We start from the raw sequence: 18,055 nt of genomic DNA, 5'->3' as shown, positions 1-18,055 counted from the left end.
CGGAGGGGCGGAGGGGCGGAGGGGCGGAGGGGCGGAGGGGCGGAGGGGCGGAGGGGCGGAGGGGCGGAGGGGCGGAGGGGCGGAGGGGCGGAGGGGCGGAGGGGCGGAGGGGCGGAGGGGCGGGCGAGGGCCCTTCCCGTCCGCGCGTGCGCAGCGGGCTCTCCGCAGGCTGGGTTGGGCTCTCAACCGAGAGCAGTCCCTGCAAGATCGGTGTGCCACAGAAGGCGTTATGAGTGCTTGTGTACACAAACCCCTTTCTGCATTTACAATAATTGGGAAACTATGGTAAATAATTTTTACGGCGTTAAGAGGAGATGCTGTATGGGGCTCCTTTCCCCTGTCTCCTTAACTATATTGTTTGAAAGAGGAAACCTTTGGGCTAAATGTGCCCAAACCCAAATTCAATTCATTCATGTATTCACTGAGTGTGTAGTGAGTGTCCCGTGCCTGGCAAGTGCCTGGTGTCGGGTATTCAAGAAAATGAAGTAGACCGGGCCGCTTCTTGCCGGAGAGTCTGGCTGGGGAGATAAACACGCAAACCACTGACTACAAAAAAGTCAATATAGAAATCGTGCTAAGTTATAGCAGGGGAACCAAGGCAGTGGTGGTCAATTAATCATGCTTTGGCACCAGGCGATTTCCAAGAGGGCCTCCCCTCGGTACCTGTTATTTGAGAGAGATTTTTCTTTTTTCCCAGTATACCCTGATTAATATGATTTTTGTCTTGATCTAGTCACTCTGGAAAACAGTGCACTCAGCCAATGTTGCCATCATTTATAGCATTTTTAGAATTATCTTCAGAACTAGCTTAAGGAAACATTCAAAATATGCACTTAACTGAATGGTCGATGGAATGAACAGACTTGCAAAAGGGTTACCCTCACTCCAATCCAAGGTAAGACTTTTACACTTTTTAGTCAATTCTTTTAATCCTGCTTTAGGAAAAGTTGATTACATGCCATATATACATGATAAAAATTATGGCAGTTGTGTGAGACACATAGTTCTGAGGTCTCTTCAAGAGTGGGAAAAGGTATAAAACCATCTAGCATTCAACAGGATTCTGTTAAGGTGTTTGTTTCCACAATGGTGATGGCCAACGTTTACTTAGAATCCACTGTAAGCAGGGTTCAGCTAATCCTCACAACAACCTTATGAAGGACATAGCATTATCATCCCCCATTCTACAGATGAAGAAATTGAGGTACATGAAATGAAATAACTGGCTAACATCACACAACCAGTAAATGACAGGATTGAGATTTGAATAGTATACTTAGGCTGAAAAACAGGGCTAGGAGTAGTGAGAGGTGAGTCCTACAAGTGCAAGGTCAGACAGATTCTGTCTTCATTTAAAATTGACATTTTGTTTTTGGTGGATATTTTGCGTTAATTTTGATCTTTTTAAATACAGTATTAAATATTTCATCTTGCTTAGTGAATGTTTGGCTTTCCCTTACATTTTGCGCTGAAGGCAAGTGTCTCACTCTCTTAGTCCCGGCCCCTAGCCTTGGCCCTACCTAGAAGTCATGGGTCTAAGGAAGTTTGTTTTGATGCATGCTTTTTTTTTCCCCCTATCTCTTTATGCTCCAACCAGAGAGCCTCAGGGGTGTCAGAAGTATTGTCGAAGTCCTTTCTTCTAGAGAACTCACTCTTGCTTGCTCTCTCTTTCCTGAGCCAGTATCATTGAACTTGAGTAAAATAAGTGTTGGTATAAAATGATACATCTCGGGGCGCCTGGGTGGCGCAGTCGGTTGGGCGTCCGACTTCAGCCAGGTCACGATCTCGCGGTCCGTGAGTTCGAGCCCCGCGTCAGGCTCTGGGCTGATGGCTCAGAGCCTGGAGCCTGTTTCCGATTCTGTGTCTCCCTCTCTCTGCCCCTCCCCCGTTCATGCTCTGTCTCTCTCTGTCCCAAAAATAAATAAACGTTGAAAAAAAAAATTTTTTTTTTTTAAATAAAATGATACATCTCTAGTACCTACCTTATAGAGATATTAGGGAGATTAAATAAAATAATGCATGAAAGCACTTAAGTGCCTGGGACATTTTAAGTTTAGAAAAGAAATGAAAGTTAAGAAAAAGTTATAAAGTAAGAAAAGTTAAGAAAAGAATATTTAGCTTTGTTCTAATTAAGCAATGGCTTTTCAGCAGGAGAATGATCTAATTAAATATGCTCTTCCAGAAGATTAATCTAGCAGTATGAAATTTGTGGAAACAATTTTAAACTATCAGCATCTGAGCAGTGGAAAAATTACACATTGGCATCTCATTTATCTCAAAATCTCTTATCTGTCAACCTAAAATAGCCAGAAAAAACAAGAAAACCATAAGACTGCCAGGAACCCACTGAAATGCATGAGTTTTCCTTTTAAGCGAACCCCTCAGTCCTCTCAAAATCTAATAAATGTGGTTCTCAGAGATCTTGTTGTCTGGGTTCTCAGTCCCTGGCAGATTGGTGTGGGGTGGGAGGGGGTGAGGCGGAATTAAGATATCTGTTTCCTGTTCTTCTCCCAAGCAAGAGGTAACTTTAACAGATGATATTTAAATTTAACAGAGTTAAGAAGAGAAAAAATATTTTTTTAAAAAGTCAAATTGATTCAAAAAATATAACCACCTTGGGGCCAATAACGTAAATAGAGGCAAGAACAGAGAGATATAGTGGAGGCACCAGTATCTCCCAGAGAGTAGGATAATGGGTGATACAGTGGTGAACCCAGTCTTTGAGAAAAGTTCAAGAAATGTTTTGTGTTCATTTATTCATCATTTATCAATGAACACTCTGCTCTGGACATGTAACCAGGCCCTGAGGGTACCTACTAGATACCTATAGGTCTTTCCTGGATTTTACACTCTAGAAGGACAAATAGGTATTAAGTTAGTATTGTGAGGGGAGCTGACTTAGCCTGGAAGATCAGGGAATGCTTCCTGGAGGAGATGCTGACACCAAAGCTTGAGGACTAAAGGTGAGAGGCAAAATTGGCACATGGAAGGCTCTAATCTAAAGCAGGAGGGGCTGGAGAGGTTGGCAGGGACAGGAGGGCCATAGTAAGAAAAAAGGACTTAATCTTAACATGAACAAAGAATTTTGAACAAAATAAACACTGCAAAGTGACATGGTCAGGTAAGAATTTTAAGAATCATAACTGTGGTGTTGAAAATGTACTGGAGGTGACCCAAGGAGCTGAAATGGGACCAGGGGGAGTAGAGCTATCAGATAAAATACAGAATAACTTTGCTCTCCTGATCTTCATTCCCACCCCTCACCCCACGAGAGGAGGAATGTACCTGACTGGTGAGGCTGAAAGGAATTGAACCAGTCTGCCAGAGACAAGAGTTCTGATCCACTATCTGCCCAGCATAGGAGTATGTGTGCCAGGACCTGAGCAAGAACCTAGGAACTCGGTCTCATTCAAGAACGAAATATTGGTTGCCCACTTGTCTGCAAACGGAAAACAACATTGTCCAATTAACTTTATCAGTACTAAAGCTAACACTTTGGTCTCTAGCTGTCTGTTTCTTGCACAGCTTTCTCAATTGGTTCAAAATTCAAGAGACAAGGAAGAATGCTTTTACATATTGGACCCTAAAACACCAACCATCCTTGCGTGAGTCTCCTTTGGCTTGGCCTTGATGAAAAATGAACAATAAAAGGAAAGAGTCTTGTACAAAGAGGAACCTCCTGCCCTGGGCCTACAAAACATACGTGTCGTATATAAAGATGGTGTACTTAGAAGGCCTTACCTTGAGCTGATAAGAATATTGAACCTAAACAAAGAGCTTTAACTAGCAGATTAAGCCAAATTAAAATAATTCCTGATAAATCTGTATTTAGCTGAGTCCTTGCCTTATTCAAGATTAAGAAAATGAAATGTTTGGGGGTGCCCTGGTGGCTTAGTCGGTTAAGCGTTCAACCTCAGCTCAGATCGTGATCTCGTGGTTCATGAGTTCAAGCCCCATGTTAGGGTCTGTGCTGACAGCTCAGAGCCTAGAGCCTGCTTCAGATTCTGTCTCCCTCTCTCTCTGCCCTTCCCCCTCTCATAGTCTGTCTTTCTCCATCCCTCGAAAATGAATAAACGTTAAAAAAAATTTTTTAACAAAAAAAAGATAAAATGTTCACATTGTGAAATGCTTTTACTCTATTTTAAGCTTTAGACCTGAAAAACTTGCTTATTCTTAGGAAACATATTTTGATTTTTGCCCCCTTCCTCCTTTCAGGATACATAGTACATGTTCATAAAAGATATGCCTGTTGTAAGTGACCTCATCCCTTTCTTTATTTTAAAAAAGAAAGCCAGGACAGTTTCTAATTTTTTTTGAAAAATAGAAAATAAATAAAATTATTAAGAAATTTAATTGTTAGGATGCCTGGATAGCTCAGTTAGTTGAATGTCCCACTGATTTCAGCTGAGGTCGTGATCCCAGGATTGTGGCCTTGAGCCCTGCTTTGGGCTTTGTGCTAAGCATGGAGCTGCTTGAGATTCTCTCTCTCTCTCTCTCTCTCTCTCTCTCTCTCTCTCTCTCCCTCTCCTCCCCTCCCCCTCTCCTGCTCACATGCATGCTGTCTCTCTCTAAAATAAAAATTTTTTTAATTTAAAAAATTTAATTGTTTCTGAATTTCAGGAGCCAAAGCATAATATGGCCCACTATTTATTTTTTATGAATTCAAATACATCCTGTATTTATAAACAAATATACATAATGTTCACATGTGTAACTATACTTCATTCTATTTGCTTGATATTTACTTGTGGGTGTTTTGTGTGTGTGTGTGTGTGTGTGTGTGTGTGTGTGTGTGTGTGTGTGTTTTATCCACAGAATATGGGCATCATAAAGGCGAGAGATTTTTCTAAGTTATTCATAACTATATCCCTACCCATGGCATTGTGCCTTGCTGATTGTAGCTAAGCAAAAAAATTTATCATATGAGTCAACATATTTTGCACTGATAAAAGTACCAAGTATAGAATTGGCAGCTCTTGAAGTTTTGATGAATTGGGGACAGCTGTTTGGCTCAGTTGGGTAGAGCATGTGACTCTTTTTTTTTTTTTTTTTTTTTTTTTGCAACACTTGATCTCTGGGTCTTGAGTTCAAGCCCCACATAGAGCTTAAAGTTTTGATGAATTGAATTGAAGGAAACTAGAATGTCATGGAAAACAAGCTTAAATTTTGAGTAGAACTCACTTTTAAAACTATCTGGACCTGGATATTTTTGTTATGGGGGACTTCCAGAAATGTACTCAAATCATCTAGGTTTTAAAATCTGTTGTTTACTGTGATTTACTTTGTTTCATCTTATGTATTCTTTGTATTTTCTCAATTTTTTCCTAATTTTTTTCACTTACTCTTTGGCTCATCCTCTCTTTTTCTGTGGTTTTCTATTTTAGTGATTTATGCCTTTATCTTTGTAATATCCTTTCCTCTTATTCTCTGAATTTGCTCCATTGCTCTTTCTCAATTTTAATACTTAACTCAATATTTTTTCAGTCTTTATTGTTTTTACTAACGTTTCAAAACTATAAACTTCCCTTTAAATGCTAATTTTATTGCATCCCATAAGTGTTGGCATGGAGTGCAGGTGCACATTGGGGTTTGGGGCTCCACTGTGGGTGCTGGGCCTGGACACACAGTGTCCACATCAGGAAAACCAAGACAAAGTGGCTCCAATCCTGGGCCAAGGCAGTAACTGTGCTCTCTGGGCATGCACGGCTGGGCAGAACATCACTGGTGTCCTCACATATTCATACCCAATCCATCCATGCAGCAGGTGGAAAAAAAAGCAAGAACCCTCTTCATCCTGTAAAAATCCCTCCGACACCCTCTGCTGGCAAAGGTTAACATCATAATCACTACAAAGAAATGTCTGAATCCAGTCTGGTATCACAGAGCAGGTGATGAAGGGGTAAATTCAGAGCTGAGAGGCAACAATTGACACTCGGCACATCCCTGAAACCGGGGTTCCAGATGTGATATAGATCCTCCTGATCAGATGAATTCACAGAAGGCTTGAATCTGGGAAGGAAGGGAGGAGAGAGGCAGGGGAAAAGGTACCTATTTTTGCTAGTGAGCTAATGAAGATGTATGATTCTGAAGCCAGCGCTGCTGGAAGTGACTTCCTGCCTCTGCAGAAGATGTCCACCCCTGTTTTTGCTGGCGGAGTCAGCAGCTCCCCATGGCAGCTCAGTTGGGCTGAGGTTTGAGGAGCTCTTCCTACAAATCCAACCTAAAATCTCTTTGTTCATCTCTGGTAATAGTTGATGGGTGAATCAACTGAATCCCTTTCTATTTAAAATAATGAGGATTTTTTAGTCTACAAATAATCTGACTGAAACAAGGTAAGAGAATGGGCTTTGTATGATATCAACTCTGGAATTACTTGAGGTTTCTTTCCTTGTCCAATACATGATCAATTTTTGCAAAGGTTTTCGGGTTTACTCAAAAAGAATATACATGCCCTTCCTCCCCTGGCTCCTAATTACTTCCCTGTTTAAGTTCTCACAAGCCATCCATTGAATAATAGGTTCTAAATATTTCCCAGGGTAAATATCAAGTGCATCATGATATATTTTGCAGAATCTACCTATTTGCAAAAGGTAAATCTTGCCATTACGTTTGAAAGTTGGATCTATTTTCCTGGTCTCCAAGCCTTTGGGATTTTCTGATGTCCATGATTTTTTTTACTGGTTTTTAGTTTTCTGCTCCCTAGAGTCATGGTAGTGAGCACTCAACATGTAGATTTGATTATCTATAAAGATTGGTTATCTAACACATTGCAATGTTAACTGATTAATCAGGAAGACTTGCATCTTGCACCGTATGCTTTCTAGAAGAATGTCAGGGGTACTCTGATATCTTGCTACAGTGCTTTGGCAAATGCTCTAAATTTATTATAGACGCTGTAAACAATCTTTTTTTTAATATGAAATTTATTGTCAAATTGGTTTCCATACAACACCCAGTGCTCATCCCAACAGGTGCCCTCCTCAATGCCCATCACCGGCTTTCCCCTCCCTCCCACCCCCCATCAACCCTCAGTTGACTGACCCCCCATCAACCCTCAGAGACTCAGTTTTTAAGAGTCTCTTATGGTTTGCCTCCCTCCCTCTCTAACTTTTTTTTCCCCTTCCCCTCCCCCATGGTCCTCCACCAAGTTTCTCAGGATCCACCTAGGAGTGAAAACATATGGTATCTGTCTTCCTCTGTATGACTTATTTCACTTAGCATAACACTCTCCAGTTCCATCCATGTTGCTACAAAAGGCCATATTTCATTCTTTCTCATTGCCAAGTAGTATTCCATTGTATATATAAACCACAATTTCTTTATCCATTCATCAGTTGATGGACATTTAGGCTCTTTCCATAATTTGGCTATTGTTGAAAGTGCTGCTATAAACATTGGGGTACAAGTGTCCCTATGCTTCAGCACTCCTGTATCCCTTGGGTAAATTCCTAGCAGTGCTATTGCTGGGTCATAGGGTAGATCTATTTTTAATTTTTTGAGGAACCTCCACACTGTTTTCCAGAGCGGCTACACCGGTTTATTTTCCCACCAACAGTGCAAGAGGGTTCCCGTTTCTCCACATCCTCTCCAGCATCTATAGTCTCCTGATTTGTTCATTTTAGCCACTCTGACTGGCGTGAGGTGATATCTCAGTGTGGTTTTGATTTGTATTTCCCTGATGAGGAGTGACGTTGAGCATCTTTTCGTGTGCCTGTTGGCCATCTGGATGTCTTCTTTAGAGAAGTGTCTATTCATGTTTTCTGCCCATTTCTTCACTGGATTGTTTTTCGGGTGTGGAGTTTGGTGAGCTCTTTATAGATTTTGGATACTAGCCCTTTGTCCGATATGTCATTTGCAAATATCTTTTCCCATTCCGTTGGTTGCCTTTTAGTTTTGTTGATTGTTTCCTTTGCAGTGCAGAAGCTTTTTATCTTCAGTTCATTTTCACTTTTAATTCCCTTGCCTTTGGAGATGTGTCGAGTAAGAAATCGCTGTGGCTGAGGTCAGAGAGGTTTTTTCCTGCTTTCTCTAAGGTTTTGATGGTTTCCTGTCTCACATTCAGGTGAGTTTATTTTTGTGTTTATCCATTTTGAGTTTATTTTTGTGAATGGTGTAAGAAAGTGGTCTAGTTTCATTCTTCTGCATGTTGCTGTCCAGTTCTCCCAGCACCATTTGTTAAAGAGACTGTCTTTTTTCCATTGGATATTCTTTCCTGCTTTGTCAGAGATTAGTTGGCCATACTTCTGTGGGTCCAATTGTGGAGTCTCTGTTCTATCCCATTGGTCTATGTGTCTGTTTTTGTGCCAGTACCATGCTGTCTTGATGATTACGGCTTTGTAGTAGAGGCTAAAGTCTGGGATTGTGATGCCTCCCCTTTTTGGTTTTCTTCTTCAGTATTACTTTGGCTATTCGGGGTCTTTTGTGGTTCCATACAAATTTTAGGATTGCTTGTTCTAGCTTCGAGAAGAATGCTGGTGCAATTTTGATTGGGATTGCATTGAATGTGTAGATAGCTTTGGGTCGTATTGACATTTTAACAATATGTATTCTTCCAATCCATGAGCATGGAATGTTTTTCCATTTCTTTGTATCTTCTTCAATTTCCTTCGTAAGCTTTCTATAGTTTTCAGCATACAGATCTTTTACATCTTTGGTTAGGTTTATTCCTAGGTATTTTATGCTTCTTGGTGCAATTGTGAATGGGATCAGTTTCTTTATTTGTCTTTCTGTTGCTTCATTATTATTGTATAAGAATGCAACTGATTTCTGTACATTAATTTTGTATCTTGCGACTTTGCTGAATTCATGTATCAGTTCTAGCAGACTTTTGGTGGAGTCTATTGGATTTCCATGTATAATATCATGTCATCTGCAAAAAGTGAAAGCTTGACTTCATCTTTGCCAATTTTGATGCCTTTGATTTCCTTTTGTTGTCTGATTGCTGATGCTAGCACTTCCAACACTATGTTAAACAACAGCGGTGAGAGTGGACATCCCTGTCATGTTCCTGATCTCAGGGGAAAGCTCTCAGTTTTTCCCCATTGAGTATGGTATTAGCTGTGGGCTTTTCGTAAATGGCTTTTATGATGTTTAACTATGTTCCTTCTATCCCGACTTTCTCAAGGGTTTTTATTAAGAAAGGATGCTGAATTTTGTCAAATGCTTTTTCTGCATCGATTGACAGGATCATATGATCTTATCTTTTCTTTTATTAATGTGATGTATCACATTGATTGATTTGTGAATGTTGAACCAGCCCTGCAGCTCAGGAATGAGTCCCACTTGATCCTGGTGAATAATTCTTTTTATATGCTGTTGCATTTGATTTGCTAGTATCTTGTTGAGAATATTTGCATCCATATTCATCAAGGATATTGACCTGTAGTTCTGTTTTTTTGCTGGGTCTCTGTCTGGTTTGGGAATCAAAGTAATGCTGGCTTCATAGAATGCGTCTGGAGGTTTTCCTTCCCTTTCTATTTTTTGGAACAGCTTGAGAAGGATAGGTATTATCTCTGCTTTAAATGTCTGGTAGAATTCCCCAGGGTGTAAACAATCTTTTAAAATTTTTTTCTAAGTTTATTTATTTATTTTGAGAGAGAGAGCACAATCAGGGGAGGGTCACAGAGAGGGAGAGAAAGAATCCCAAACAGGCTCTGCACTGTCAGTACAAAGCCCGATGTGGGACTTTGAACTCACAAACTGTAAGATCATGACCTGAGCGGAGATCAAGAGTCAGACACTTAACCGGACTGTGCCACCCAGACGCCCCGTCACTGTAAACAATCTTAAAGAAACTCTATGAATCAAAATAACATCAACCAGTATAGTTAAGGGCACCAAATTCTAGAGTTTACTGAAGTCCAGATGTCACAGTAGAAGACTAGTTAACTGATGGCTCTGACACATCAGGCTAAAAGAGTTAGGCAATGGCCATGGTGTGAATCTCTAGAGGATACCAAGGTAAAGGATTAAGAATTATTAGGGTTAGAGTAAACAGAGGAAAGCTCAAGGAAAAGAATAGATTTACTTTGGTCTTCTCTCATCAAGTACAAACTAGCTGCAGGTTTCTCTCAGTTGCTGCACTGTGAGGTGCACATGAAACAAAACAAATTCTAAAAGCCACAACTGTCAACGTGGACAGTTCCCTTCCTCTCTAGGGCTGATAGGCTCTTTGAGTTCTTAATTTGAAGCAGTGGCATCAAAATTACAATCCAGATAGGGTAGGACTAGTTTTCCTCATGCTTCACATCTCACTTCATATTGATCTAGATTCAATAGGTAAAGTCGTTCTTTCTGGATTTCTTTTCACTTCATAATGTGCAGATTTGCTAAGTAATTTTAAGAATGTTCCTCTAGTTACAAAACAGATGAACCTAAAGGAAGGGAAGCAAAAACAACATAAAAAACAAGGAGGGAGACAAAACATAAGAGACTCTCTTAAATACAGAGAACAGACAGGGTTGTTGGAAGGGTTATAGGTGGGGGGATGGGCTAAATGGATAAGAGGCATTAAGGAAGACACTTGTTGGGATGAGCACTGGGTGTTGGACATAGGGGATGAATCACTGAAATCATTATTGCATTATATGCTAACTTGGATGTAAATTAAAAAATAAATTAAAATGATATATATTTTTAAAAAAGAATGTTCCTCTAGTTAAGCTAGAAACATGCTTTCATGTCAAGACAAATTTATCTCAAAAAGTCATGGTCAAAACTTCTGTGTCTGTTGAGCAACCATGGAATAATGTTTTTGTTTCCATTTCCATTTACTGCCTTAATTATTTTTCCTCAATTTCCTTGAATATTCCCTCTTTAGCTTTTTTAAAGAAACCACATTGATTGTTGTATCATTTATATACCATAAAACCGACCTATTTTAGGTCAACAATGATTTTAGTAAATTTGTAGAGTGATTCAGCCATCACTGTAATGGAGAATTTGAATCTAGAATATTTTCATTATCCTAAAAGTTTTCTTGTACCTGTTTGCAGTTAATTCTCACTCTCACCTTCAGCCATAGGCAAACACCAATCTGCTTTTTATCTCTGTAAATTTGTCTTCTCTAGACATTTCTAGAAAATGGAATGGAATCATACAATATCTATGATATCCAGTCCTTGTGTCCACCTTTTGTCACTTAACATGATGTATTTGAGGTTCATGCATGTTGTAGCATGTATCAGTAGTTCATTGATTTTTATTGTTGAATAGTACTCCATTGTATGCTTACCACATTTTGTTTATCCATTCACTGGTTGATGGGCATTTGGATGGTTTCCAGTTTGGGGCTATTGTGTGTAATCCTGCTATGAACAATCAATCACATACATGTCATTGGGTGGACCTATGTTTTCATCTCTCTTGGGTAAATATGGAGGAATGAAATTACTGGGTTATATGGTAAGTATAGTTAACTTTTTAAGAAACTGTCAAGCCATTTTCCAAAGTAGCTGTACCATTTTATATTCCCACCAGCAATGCAGGAGCATTCCAGTTCCTTCTCATCCTTTCCAACACTTGGCACTGTCTGTCATTTTAATTATAATCACTCAGTATAGTTTTGATTTGCATTTCTTTGCATTTCCCTCATGACCAATGATGTTAGCATCTTTTCCCATCATTATAAGCCATTTGTATATTGCCTTTGGTGAAATTTCTATGCAAACTCTTTGCCCATATTTAAATAGGGTTCCTCTTTAACCTTTGAAACCCTGATTTCTATTCTTACTCCTATTAAAAATGCCCTCATGGAAATAATCCAGTAGTGTTTTAAAATTTGTCTTCTCCTTGACCCTATTGCAGTATTCAATAGTGTCTTCATTAACCCTTCTTGAAATGTCATCTTACTTTGGTGTTCAGGACAAATAGGTTTTTTTTAATTTAATTTTTTATTTTTTTTAATTTGCATTCAAATTAGTTAGCATATAGTGCAACAATGATTTCAGGAGTAGTTTCCTTAGTGCCCCTTACCCATTTAGCCCATCCCCCCTCCGACAATCCCTCCAGTAACCCTCAGTTTGTTCTCCCTACTTATGAGTCTCTTACGCTTTGTCACCCTCCCTGTTTTTATATTATTTTTGTTTCCCTTCCCTTATGTTCATCTGTTTTGTCTCTTAAAGTCCTCATATGAGTGAAGTCATATGATTTTTGCCTTTCTCTGACTAATTTCACTTAGCATAATACCCTCCAGTTCCATCCATGTAGTTGCAAATGGCAAGATTTCATTCTTTTTGATTGCTGAGTAATACTCCATTGTGTGTGTGTATATATACCACATCTTCTTTATCCATTCATCCATCGATGGACATTTGGGCTCTTTCCATACTTTGGCTATTGTTGATAGTGCTGCTATAAACATTGGGGTGCATGTGTCCCTTCAAAACAGCACACATATATCCCTTGGATAAATACCTAGTAGTGCAATTGCTGGGTCGTAGGGTAGTTCTATTTTTAGTTTTTTGAGGAACCTCCATACTGTTTTCCAGAGTGGCTGCACCACCTTGCATGCCCAAGGACAAATACTTTTTTGATTCTTCTATGATAATTGGGTTTTTTTGGTTAATAGTCTTCCTCTTGCTCTAACTGGTCCAGTCTGCATGGACTAGACCTATGCCCTCTGCTCTTCTCCTTCTACATTTTATTCCATGGCAAGTTATAATATCTTTAAGGAAATGTCTAAAAGGAAATGAGATATTTAATAATGTCTTTAAGGAAATGGAGTTATCAGAACCTGTGAGGGTTGGAACTGTTGAAGGGGGAGCTGCCTGATAGGAGGTGCAGTAGTAAATTGGAAATGCGGCCACTGTGAGAAGGGATGCAGCCAAGCAGTGAGGGAACAGGAAAGAAACACCCCAAACTTTATCTATTTCCATCCTTTGATCTTATACTAGTGCCTCCCATTGGTTGAAGCCAGAGATTAGGAGAAGCTTGGTAAAGCCATCTATGGGGTCAGCAAAGGGTATGGGAAATGACTCCAGGAGCAAATGGAGAATAGGTGACATAACGTCTTGTTGTTCCTTCATATTCAGAGTCTAAAACAGATGACATCATCTTAGTGCCTAAATCATCTCCCTGTTTTAAATTCTGTGCCCGTTAGGGGTGCCATTACCCTCTCGGTCTCCCAGGCTGGAACCTCAGAAAACACTACAATGCTCAGTCAATCTCTTCTGCTCATAAATTCTGTATCCCTTATTTGTCATTAATCACCTCACTGGTTTGAACCAGACTACTGTTAAGATCTTCTATAAGTGTGAGGTTGCAAGGTTTTATGGTACTCAACATTGCATCATGATTTCATTGAAATTCTCAAGTATGTATTTGTGTCTTGAACAAGACTATAAGCATTTTTTAGGGCAGGGTCTGTTCCTGATACTTCTTCAAATTCTCTCTGGGGTCTATTAGGTTCTATTCTATTAGGTTCTGTTCTGTTAGTTTAGAGACTCAGCAAAGGTTTGTAAAACGAATGAATGAATGATTCAGACATGGTCCTAAAATTTGTCTAAGTCACTTGTCCAAATTACAGATTTTGACAACAAAGAGTCAGCATGTTTCACCACTAAGTGGCATCATCCTCAATGATAATTTCCAAAATGGCCCCATTCCAGGGAGCACATCAGTAAGGCTTCAATGATCATAGTAGCAAGAGTATGATAAGAACAGAACCTGTTGATAAAGCTATTCTCTTTCTGGTGAAAAATTACCAATGGATTACTGTCTGTGCAGATAAATTGCTAAAAAAATATGGCTAAGAATCAAATGTGTTTGCTTTGCTTTTCTATGAATTGTAAATTGTTTTTGTTTTAATTAGAGTTCAGTTTTCTTATCATGAAAAGTGTTGTATTCTTAGTATAGAATAGGCCAAAGAAGACAAAATCTCTTATAGCTCTTCCTGTTGTTTTTGTTTCTCTATAAACGTTTCACCTTGCTTTTTTCTTTTGCAAATTGACCTTTACTTTTTATTGTTCCAAAATAATTCATGCTTACAAAAATAAAAACAATAGAAGTGTATATAGTAAAAAGTTAAAGACTTTGTTCCCTTGAAGGTCCTGCTGCCACTCCCAAGGGGTAACCATTGTTAACATAGTGATGCATATTCTTCCAGACTATTTTTTTTTTTGCAGATTTATTTTTTTTTAAGTTTCAGCACGTTTTATTAAAATTCAGTGTAAATAATATTTCCTACCTGGTCCCTCTCACTCCACCACTCCCCTTAAATGAATCTCAAAGAAGTAATCATTTGTTACCAGTTTGCTATGGATTCTGGTTGTCAACACTTAGGCATTTGGAAATATGTGAGGACATTTGTGGTTGTCATAGTGATTAGGAAGCTCTGTGGCCCGTGGGGGACAAAGTGCTCAGATGTTAACAACTGTGGAATGCCTAGGAGGGTCCCACAAGATAAAACACTTTGTTCCACTTGGAATGTCACAAGCATTTCTGCTCAGAAACCCTAAAGATCTCTTCCCTACTGAATATAAACACACACACACACACACACACACACAGAGCCTTTTTTTCATTCAAAAGAAAAGCTAAACGAATTCGACAGTAAACACTCAAGTACCTACCACCTAGATTCTACTCTTGACGTGTTGCCTTCACTCTTTTTCCCACAAATCTATTCAAATATGTGCCAGTGTCTATGCCAATTCCTATTCAACTATCCATTTTTTTAATGTATTTCAAAATAGGTTGCAAAGATCAGTATACATCATCCCTAAACATTTCACCATTAAGTTGTCTTTTATCTTTTTAATTGAAGTTTGGTTGACACACTATGTTACATTAGTAAATGGCCTTTTAAAAATCTTCTTATACATGGTGATCTACAGCTTGCTCTATAAATCTATCATCAATCATTCAATAACTCAATATTTTTATTGAGGGTTTACTATGTGTCAGATACTATGCTAGGCCCTGGGGTTACACTGATGAGTAAAACAAATACAGTCCCTGAATCATGGAGCTTACTCTAATAGAGATTTTGAAACTTTCTCCATAATAGTAGTAATAATAATAATTAGTAGTAGTATAACAATATTATAGCAATGTATAACAACATTATAACAACAAAATAATTATCATTATTATAACAATATAATAAAATTTTGTGTTTGTTGTGTACACTATATTCTTGACATTGCTCTAAGTATTTTTTTTTTTTTTTTTTTGAGAGAGAGAGAGAGAATGAGCTGGAGAGAGGGTCAGGGGGCGAGAGGGAGAGAGAGAATCATTTATTTTTATATATTTTTTATTATTTATTTTTGAGAGAGAGAGAGAGAGAGAGAGACAGGGTGCCAGGGGGGAGGGGCAGAGAGGCAGGGAGACACAGAATCTGAAGCAGGGTCCAGGCTCTGAGCTGTCAGCACAGAGCCCAACATGGGGCTTGAACCCATGAACCACAAGATCATGATCTGAGCCAAAGTTAAACACCTACCTGACTGAGCCACCCTTGTGCCCCAAAGAGAAGGAGAGAGAATCTTAAGCAGGTTCCACACTCGATGCAGACCCCCATATGGGACTCAATCTCACAATCGTGAGATTGAGACCTGAGCCAAAATCAAGGATCAGACACTCAACCAACTTAGTCACCCAGGTACCCCTAAGTATTTTAAATATATTAACTAATTTAACCCTATAAAGTAGAACAGTTATAATCTTCACTTTGCAGATGATGAGACTGAGACACAGAAAGTAACTTGCCCAGGATCACAAAGCTAGGAAATAACAGAGCTGGAGTATAAACCCAGACAGCCTAGCTCCAGAGTCCACAGGCTGTACCACTACACCACTGCCTCTCCCATATTATCACCATGTTAATAGTATATGATCTACCCTATTCTTTTTTCACAGGTGCATAATATTCCTCAGAATTAATTTCATGCAATGTATTTAATGAATCCCTTACTTTGAAAATAATTTTTCACTGTCATATTTAATGACACAGCAAATATACATGTTCTTAAATTTTTGTGTATGCACATATTTTGGTTAAATATGTAATAGAAGTAGACTTGCTGAGTCAAAGGTATGCACATTTTAATTCATTTGATTTGATTTGATTTGATTTGATTTGATTTGATTTGATATTATTTTTTTTAACAGAGAGAGTGTGAGCAGGGGAGAGGGGCAGAGGGGAGAGAGAATCTTAAGCAGGCTCCGTGCTCAGCGTGGATCCCAAAGCAGGGCTGGATCCAATGACCCTGGGATGATGACCTGAGCCAAAATCAAGAGTAGGTCTCTCAAATGACTGAGCCACCTGGGAACCCCTACACATTTTAATTCTAATAGATATTGGATAACTGCCTTCAAAAAATGTTACACCAATCAGGTGGCATTTGAGAAACCTCACTAGTGTTTTAATTTTACTTCTGTAATTACCATGCAGATGGAGCAAATTTCTCCCCTCTGGTGCCTAGACTATAAAATATTTATGAGCATAGTGTTTTCATAGACTTCCAAACTCCCTTCAATCACTAAATGTTAGTCTATAACTTTACTATGTGTGATGCTTTTGAATGAAACCAATTGTAAGGGTGTCTTCCTTCCTTCCTTCCTCCCTCCCTCCCTCCCTTCCTTCCTTCCTTTTTTCTTTTTGGTCAGGCCTATTGAAATAAAATTTACATACAATGTAACTAACCCTTTTAAAATGTACAGTTCCATGAATTTTGATAAAATGTACATTTTTATAACCATCACCACAATCATGGTAGAGGATTATTCCATCACCCAAAAAAGTTCCCTCATGCCCCTTTGAGGTCATTTCCTACTTTTACCCCCAGCCTGTAGATGTCATTGATCTGTTTTTTGTATCTGTAGTTTTACCTTTTCTAGGATGTCGTATAAATGAACTCATCTGGTATATAGCTTTTTGTGTCTTTTTGTACTTACATTCATGTTGTTTCATCTCTCAGTAGTTATTTCATGTTTACTTCTGAGTGGTTTTCCATTGTGTGGTTTGTACCATGGATCAGTTCACCAACTGAACGTTTCAGTTGTTTCTGGTTTATTGCCATTATAAATGAAGCTGTTGTGGGCATTCTTGGATAGATCTTTGTGTGGACGTATTCACTTTCCCTTGCATAAGTACAAAAGAATGGGATGACTGGGTCATATAATAAGTGTATGTTGAACTTTCTGTGATATTGCCAAACTGTTTTCCAAAGCGTCTCTAACTGCATTCCAGTTGACAGTTCCTTCAGAGTTCCAGTTCCTTCAGAGTTTCACCAGCAGTTGGTAATCTACTGGATATGTGCTAATGTCCCATTGTGGTTTCCATTTGCATTCCCTTATAGAGTAATGATGTTGAACATCTTTTCACGTGCCACCTGTATATTTTCTTTAGGAAAGTGTTCAAATCCTTTGGCCATTTTAAAATTGTTTTTTTACTATTGTGTTTTGAGAGTTCTTTTTATATTGTGGATACAAGTGCTTTATTATATATGTGTTTTACAAATATTACCTTCTAGTCTGTGCCTTGTTTTTTCATTTCTTAACAGTGTTTTACACAAAGGAAAAGGCTTTGGTGAAGTCCAATTGATCAATTTTTTCCTCTTGTGGTTCATATTTTTGGTCTGTCTTGAGAAACTTTTGCCTAACCCAGATTTCTCAACCTTAGCACTATTAGCATTTGGTGATGGATAATTCTATTGTATGTGAGGGATCCCTTGTGTATTGTACAGTGTTTGCCAACATTCCTGGTTTCTACTCGTTAGATCCTAGTAGCAATTCCCCATCTAAAGTTGTATTTGCCAAAAATGTATCCAGACACTGCCAGGTGTCCCCTGGGGCCAAAATCACCCCTGGTTAAGAACCACTGGTCACTTCCAAGATCATAAATATTTTCCTTTGACACTTCTGGAAATTTTTTTAGGTTTAGCTCTTATATTTAAGTCTATGATCAATTCTAAATTAATTTTTGTATATGGTGTGAAGCACAGTAGTTTTTTTTCTTTTTCTTTCCTTTCTTTTCTTTCTTTCTTTCTTTTTTTTTTTTTTTTTTTTTGGTATATCATTATAGCACATTTTGCAGAAAAGACTTTGCTTTGTCCAC

The 18,055-nt window shown here is 38.7% G+C and overlaps 1 long non-coding RNA gene across 1 annotated transcript; it reads left to right on the top strand.

Moving 5' to 3' along the window:
• Positions 1-188: 188 nt before the first annotated feature.
• LOC147578952 (uncharacterized) lies at positions 189-3,505 on the top strand. The gene is made up of 2 exons (XR_015253089.1): positions 189-895; positions 3,273-3,505. It is a non-coding gene; the product is annotated as an uncharacterized LOC147578952 (long non-coding RNA).
• The last annotated feature ends 14,550 nt before the right edge of the window (positions 3,506-18,055 follow it).

The sequence above is a fragment of the Puma concolor genome, chromosome B4, assembly GCF_028749965.1.
Source record: "Puma concolor isolate L17-30 chromosome B4, mPumCon1.1.hap2, whole genome shotgun sequence".
Classification (NCBI taxonomy): domain Eukaryota; kingdom Metazoa; phylum Chordata; class Mammalia; order Carnivora; family Felidae; genus Puma; species Puma concolor.
Note: the sequence above shows the minus strand (reverse complement) of the source record. Positions and strands in the feature narration are given on the sequence as shown.